This window comes from Triticum dicoccoides, chromosome 2B (assembly GCF_002162155.2).
Source record: "Triticum dicoccoides isolate Atlit2015 ecotype Zavitan chromosome 2B, WEW_v2.0, whole genome shotgun sequence".
NCBI lineage: Eukaryota > Viridiplantae > Streptophyta > Magnoliopsida > Poales > Poaceae > Triticum > Triticum dicoccoides.
The window spans coordinates 75030802-75038777 of NC_041383.1; the positions used below are offsets into that span (position 1 = coordinate 75030802).

General features: G+C 48.5%; 1 pseudogene; it reads left to right on the forward strand.

Annotated features, from left to right (window-relative positions):
* The first annotated feature begins 336 nt into the window (after window positions 1–336).
* On the forward strand, window positions 337–2741 carry LOC119367180 (annotated as a pseudogene).
* The last annotated feature ends 5235 nt before the right edge of the window (window positions 2742–7976 follow it).

Sequence of the window (7976 nt, forward strand, 5' to 3'; positions counted from 1 at the left end):
GCGACCCCCATTTCCCCCCTTATATCAATCTCGATTTCACTCTTGGTTCGAGTCCCCTCACCCAACCCTAGTTCCCTTCTGGCTCCCCATGGTGGTTCTGCTCCGACTCGGGCTCTAGGTCGTTGCCTGTCTGCAATACGAGCCCGGGTGGGAGTTCGATTAGTCAGCCCACATCATAAATAAGGGGAGGGATTCCAAGACCTCCCACTTCATCGCCAGGTTAGATCTGGATTCTAATTACACTGCCTTCCGTTTGTCTATAAATTCCTTCTCTTGTGTTGGCAACCTCGTAACCCTCCGAATCAAATATTCAGTCTTTAGATCTAGTTAGGAGACATGTCTAAGCATTAACACTCGCACCTCGACAGCGACTGCACCGGGAAAAGGTCGTGCCGTGCGCCGAAGAAGCACCTCTACCTGGTGCTGGATGATGGGGACACGGGCTTCAGTATCTACAAGGTTGATGATGACACTTTGCAAGATACCTGCACCAACGACATGCAGTTTGGGTTCCCTGACCCTCACGTCCCCCGGTTTCCCGTGCCAGTACGCTATCTTGGCATGAGCTTCACGACCTTTGGTAACAGCATCTTCATCGCCACCAACCCACACTGTCCACAGACTCCCATCCTCATATATGATACCGGGATAGCGGGAATTACAATCGGGCCAAGCCTACCATGTTCACTGCTTGGTGGCATTGACATCTTCGTGGCCACCGGTGATAAGTTGTATGCATTGACATCTCGCCATGCCGGCGAGCAGCACTCTTTTGAGGCCATGTCATGGGCAGCCACGGGAAGCGATGAGCTGTGGGATCCACGGCCAGCCATGGATTGGTCCTGGAAAAGGGTGCCATCGCCACCGCCATTTGCCGGGGATGATATAATTTCCTCTTACGCACTGCACCCAGACGGGCACACCATATTCATGTATGCACACAACAGTCTTTATCAACATGTTCCAAAGGGTACCTTCTCATTCGACACCAAGCGTTCTGAGTAGAGGTGGCATGGGGAATGGGCTCTGCCTTTCCAAGGGCAAGGCTACTACGACAGCGAGCTAGACGCATATGAAATAGGGTTTCCCCCCGCTTTTTATTCCAAAGCAAACATCACCGATACAACTAGATAGGTGCTGGGATGGAAGCAGCACAGGCACGCCCAAAAGAAACGAAAGAGAAAAAGAAAAGAAACAAATGCCGACACCGGCGGATCAACAAAAACGAAGAAGCTTCGCGACCGCCGTGCCCACCGGGATCCTCCACTAAGCACCTATACCCCGGAGCGCCGGTACCAATCAACACCTCAAAGAAGGGACACGACGATGACGACGCTGCTGCCAAGGGTTTCCCTCGATACTCGATGAGGAGAGAGGAAGGGTACCTCCAACGCCCTCCAGGAAGGTTCGGTGGCACCCTCAGGTACCACCGCGTCGGAGTCAGCTCGGCCGACAGGGATTTCTCCCGATCCCAAACCTACACCTCGGGTGATCCGGAGCACGTCACCAAAGAAACCACCACTCTGCGCCAAAACGGTCTTGAAGCTTCCGCGTCGTCTCACCACGGCACCGCGAAAGGGGCCTGCTCAACGAAGAAGAGGAACCGGGACTCGGGACAGCAGCATCGTTGGCACGCGGGAGGGCCCAACCTCCACGGTCGACGATGGTAACCGACCGGACGTGACAGCAGGAGCATACCGGTCCCGTGGGCCCATAGGTCCGGCCGGGTCTGCAGGTGCCCGTAAAGCTCCCGCCTTCACGCTGCAGAAGGCATATGCCGTCAGCGCCACCACCGCGAGTCCGAGCCGCTCCTCCTCTGCGCCATGCAGAGGACGACGAAGCCACTCCAATGGCCAGCCCGCTAGGACCCAGATGGGGCCGGGAGGGCCCAGATCTGGTCCGGGGGCGCGCCGCCGGCCACCGCACGTCACCATGCCGCCCTGCCGCCAAGGGCAGCGCCGCCGCCTCGCCCACCGCCGGCGTCCGCCGCCCAGCCGAGCAGCACCGCCGCCGTCACCAGCCCCGGGAAGGGGACGAGCGCGCGGGGACAGAAGGGCCCGCCGCCACCGGCACCACCTGGGCCAGCGCCGAGGGCATCCGCCGCCGGCGGCGGGGGAGATCCAACGCGGGGCAAGAAGAAGGGGATGGGGCGCGCCGCCCCGGCCACCTCCCGGGGAGGCGGAGGAGGGGCGGGAACGGGAGGGGGAGGGGGAAAAGGGGGGCGGGAAGGGCCGGGGCGTGCGCGTCGGCGGCCGGCGGCGGCGGGAGGGGGCTAGGGCGCCGCCGGCAGCTGCGGAAACCCTCGCTGGAGGGAGCGGGACGGGGGCCTAGCGGGAGGGAGCAGAATTATACTCAGTCCGAGCTAGACGCATGGATTGGGTTCCGTAAAGAAGGGTACATTTGTGCCTGTGAAGTCGCCTCCCGCAGCCGCGAATGTGCTGTGCAGCCGGATTGGAAGATTGCGAAGGAGAAGATGTTCATCAAAGTCCCGGAGCGGCGACCGGCAGCAACAAGGGTCACTCTCGCGTGCATGGGCAACAGCAACTTTTTGCCTTGTCGATTGTATGCAGCGCGAGGGAGTGGAGTCTACATGCATATTCGATTGTTGCATGCTCCATATGAGCACGTCTGGCCTTAAGTATGATCACAGGGGAGAGCTGCAAACCACGCGCCACTGCTCTAACTCTTGTGTAGTGTCTAAGCATATCCTGTCCTTTTCTCCTGCAGTGTTCTGGATGTAAGAGGTGTTTTGCTTGTTTTATGCAAGCCCTGCTGTGTAATCTTGATGTAAGCTGCTGTGAATGTGATATGTGGCACTACGAAGAGTAATAAAAAGAAGTTGGTTCCCTTTTGCAATTATCTTGAACCTGAGCCCCGAGATGCTCACATGTTTCAAGAAGTAGAAGCGCTGTACTTTTGCTGCTTGCGATATCATGATTGACAGGGATTAGAAAAGGTGGTGCAACTAAAGTAGTTTTTATTCATTTTTTTCCTCCAAAGATTAGATAATCTTTTTTACATAAGCCACAAATAATTTCTTTTTAGTGGATTTTTTATTTACATTATTACATGAAAAAAAAACAAGTAACATAATTTTTGAAACGTTAAAAGAAGTAAATTTTCTATGAGCTAACACAAGTAAAACGGGCCCAAGTAAAACATGTGGCATGTGCTACCTCTTTGCATTTTGCCGCATTTTTATTTACATTGTTCCATGAACAAAAAATTGGCCAAACTAAAAACAAGTCCAGAAGTATATGTTTGTTAGAGGTTTATTTGCCCAAGCAACATTTTATTTAGTCAAACCATTTTTCGTTAAACATGGGTGCCTCTATGCTATAAAAATGGGCTGGTGCCCCCACGCGGGTGGGCTGGTTTCTCTTTGGGTCTGGTTATTTCCTCACGGCCCAACATCTATTCGGCAGCCCAGATTTTTTTTACTAGAAACTGAATTTGGGTGTGCACTCTGTTAACTGAAGAATAAAAACAGGGGCATGAACACTGAATAATTTTCCAAATTGCTGCTTCGACTCAGTTGCATCAACTTGGCATGGCGCACAGATCACGTCCTCTACCCTGACAGACCTAAATGCCCATTCTAATAACGGATGAACAACAAGTACAAGAAAAACAGAGCAATGATACAATAATAGAACCACCTGCCATGATATTTGTTTGCTTCTGCAAATCGATCATCTGCATTAGATGTTTGTTGATCTTCTTCAGTTCCTCGTTCAGTTCGGACTGCGCCTGCAGTTCAGCATCACACGCATACCTCAGCATGGACAGGACTCTGCCCACCCCTCGCCCATCCGAGCTCCCCAAATTCTCCACAGAAATTGGCAGCACCCCGCCCAAATTGAGCTCACAGGTTGCGACCCCGCTCGAATCAATGTAGCCCTCAAACTGAATCCTCTCAATATATATAATCACCCATTCACTCAAAATTTGTACATTTCTTCTGGATTTGAAAACAACAACATGAACCTTAAATCTCAAATTCGTTGTGAAAAAAATAAATCTGGAGAAATCAGAGCAAACAACAGCGAAAGAATGGGCTAAGAACTGAGATCTAACCTTGTCAATCCTTCCTGCCATTGTTTTGCTCAAGCATTTCACAAATTCGCGCCCAAGATTGCCATTCTCATACGTCTTACTGACCCACCGTATAAGAAGCTATGTGCGTGGGCACTCAGGGAACCTTGTGAGCGGCACTGGACCATGATATCGTCATTTTGAGTGCGTGGCGGAGGAGCTAGACACCTGCGCTATGTCGCTAGAGAAGAGAAAGATCGGGGAAAGGGGAAGCAATGGGCGGTGGCGGGCGGACGGGCACGGGCGGTCGTCTCTTCTAGCTACGGAGATATGGGTCCCGCTCTTACGTGGACAAGTGGTGGGTCCAGCGCATACGTGGATAAGTGGTGGTTCCAACCCCTAACAGCTAACAAGGGCATCAGTTGAGTTTAAGGGTCGTGTTGTGCCTGGGCTATTTACGGGCTCAAATGTGTCACACCAGAGCCATTCGCTCGAACAACGTCGCACCCCTTCCAATTCACATGAAGTGTGTTGCACATGAGCTATAAGCCCATGGGTAATATATGTGAACATGTCTAATTGTTGGGCTAAAAAAGTTTCGGTTGATCTATATGCTACTTCAATCCTATGGTGGGATTTTATTAATGCTACTGTAGCTTGGAATTGTTACTTAAGTCTCGTGATGCTACCATCCAGTTCTGCATTTGGCCAATACGTGCCTGTGGTAGTACAATCTCCTTGAATGTCAGGTTTTGTTGTTCCCCTACGACCAACCCTATGGGTAACTTTATTGCTACAAGCAATTTCTACATCAAAGATTAGTCTCTCACCCATATGCCAACAAATCATGATATCCTCTTTACTTGTTATATATGCAAAAACTGGGGTTTAAGTGCACGACATTTGAATTATATACTAGATTGCAATTATATATCCATACATTCTTTAATTGATATATCAAAGGTTCAATGTTCTTTTAGTGATGCAGACGGGTCCGCATCCATCCATGAAGAGAAAAGTACAGAAGGACGACTATTAAAGCATCAACAAGTTAGTATATTCCTGGCTTTATGGACGGATGTGATGTTGTGGACGCGTCTGCTTGCATCAAGGTTTTCTAACGAATTATTTTTTGTACAAAAGCTAGATATCAAGCTTTCAACATTGTCCAGTTTCATGCATACATTCAGGTTTGATTTTCTTACAGAATAATTTTATTACAAGTTAGATTTCAGGCTTTCAACATTGTTCAGCTTCATGCATAAATTCAGGTTTGATTTCCTTATGGAATGATTTTCTTGTATGTTTGATTTCAAGCTTTAAAAATTGCTTTTAAGCACAAATTGATGTACTAGATCAAAATTGAGTGCAAGAAGGCCTTTGATGTTGTGACTAACAATCGGCCTATTGCATTGCTCGTGAGGTGTAGCAACTATGACATCGTGCTATTTATATTACCTTATGTTTCATTTTCTGAAATAGCAAATATAATCTTCATATTGTTTATGCCTATTTATTTTTAGAAATACCTACCATTTTATTGTCAAAATATACAGACGCAGCAACGCGCATCATCAATGGTCTAGTTTATATATCATAAGAATTATAGTACAAGCCACGTACAAACCGACCCGAGAAAACTGAAAAGACAGCAGAATGCTAGCCTTTGCACAAAGAAACATCAGCCAAGAAGTAAAATTACAAACAAGACCGAAGAATCTTCTGAGCTTGACACCGACACCCATCACCTACATCTGGCACCACCACATCAGCGACCATACAAAAAAATGACGGATCACCTTCATCCAGAGCTAGACGCTGCTCCATCGCTGACATGCAGCTTTGCGGACCTCCAAGGTGGCTCGCCAAAGGCGAAACCATTAACATTGAATGAATCAGACCGGGACAACGCCCCGGACACCATACCTGCCATCCATGAATCACGAACCCAGCACCCCCACATGACTAAGACGTCGGAGGAGGAAACCTTATTAGTTATCCATGAAAGACAAACCCAACACACGATCCACCATCTTCTAGATGCTGTCGACGCAGACCACAATCTACATCCGTTCCTGTACTACCTCCCATGGTTCGCGCCAGCGTTGGAGCAAACACCATCACAACAGTGGAGCCCGATGACACATGTCTACCATGAGGATGCCGCCGCCGCACCATCCTTGCTTGAAGAAGCTGATTTTGAAATCCATCTTGAACCATATGATCGATCGCTCGTCATAGTAGGACCTAAAGAAACTTTATTCAGCGCCGCTATCGCTGTCGCCGAAGCAAAGACGATGAACGACCTAAAAATCCTAAACTACGAGAGCCTAAAAACGATCCACACACGTGGATCCGACGACCCCCATACCACTGACGACCGATGTCATCGGCGGAGGCGAGTCCCTGGCGGCGAAGGCGAGATAGCCTTTTCTTTCTTCTAGACAAAACAAATAAAAGAGCAGTTGACCATGCATGGAAGAATTGTACGTGTAGCCACAGGATCAACACACTAAAACAGCAACCGTCGGCTATGAAGAGAAGCATAGATTGGAACAATCTAACCTGTATACACATAAAAGTAGACAAACGGAGATTGGATCAACGGAAAGACCAACACCGACCGAATCCCCATAAGATCCGTCGGAGACACACCTCCACACGCCCTCCAACGAAACTAGACGCACCGCCATCACAGGGACTAGAAGAGGAGGACCTTATTCTATATTTAGGGAGCCGACGCCACCTCGCTTTCCTGAGCAGGACACAAGCCCTAATCAACCCTGAAAATGAACCTAAAAAAAGAGGAGGGGCACCAAGGGCCAAGGTGCACTCCGCCTCCATGGCCCTAAGGTTACGAGAGACGAGCCGGACCAATAGCAGTGCCGACAGGAGGTGAAGAAACCCTAATCCTCTAGAAAGTCGTGAGAGGAGGGCGAAGGGTTACATGTTCAGGCTGATTCATTCTTGATATTGAAGCTTATCCCAAGGTTAAGTAAGCTATCCATCCCTCTAGCTTTTACATCAACTTGCACTAGAGCTTTTCGGATACAAGTAACCTTTGCCTTAGCTGTTCCGAAATAGGTCGAGTTTGCTTCTCATATATCAAGATATTTGTTATGCCGCATACTTTATAGATCTCTGTTGAGATATATGAGGATACACAAAGACATATCCACTGTATCTGTAAGTGCTATAAATTATCTGAGAAGACATCGATTTGTTCTTTAATGTTTGCACACATGTAAGTAGATTGGGTTAAATATGTTTGTATGGCAAGACCTATTGAAAGTATGTATATTTCACAAAAAAATACAGTTAAAATTACCATAATTTATTATTTATGATTGTGACTGACAAAAATTAGTTATACTCAAGAATTAAAATTTTGTATAAATAAATATATTTATTTCAGGACAATTTTTTTTAAGATTGGCCTTAAAATAGCACAAAACTATTTAAAAAATTATTAATATACACATCCAAGATTGGCATCAGAATAGTCAACAAGCTGATGCTCGCTGAAAAGGAGTCGTTTGTGTATATGATGAAGTTTCTTGAGCTAAAATTACCCCCAAGCGACTTCCCTTTGACATGCAACCCAGACAATTTACTATACGAGCCACCTACAGCGACCTTGGTAGTTATCTTAGACAATTTTGACTCAGTGGTGAAGCCTGGAAGTAACGTGTTCTGGTGTAGCTTAAATCGAAGGGCATGTCGGCGTTCTGCGAACGGGGGTCCCCAGACTTATCTGTCTGCGGCCTGCGGCGTGGCTCAAAGGGGGGCCCAGCACGGCCCATCTTCATCAGCACAAGCTCAAGACCCTCGCGAGGGGCCAAGCCTCGCGGGGCGGACGACAAGGAGCTTCCTCAGGCACGGCCTCGTCAGGCTGGCTCACGAGGAGGCGGAGAGTTCAAGGCGGGGTACCTCGCGAGGTG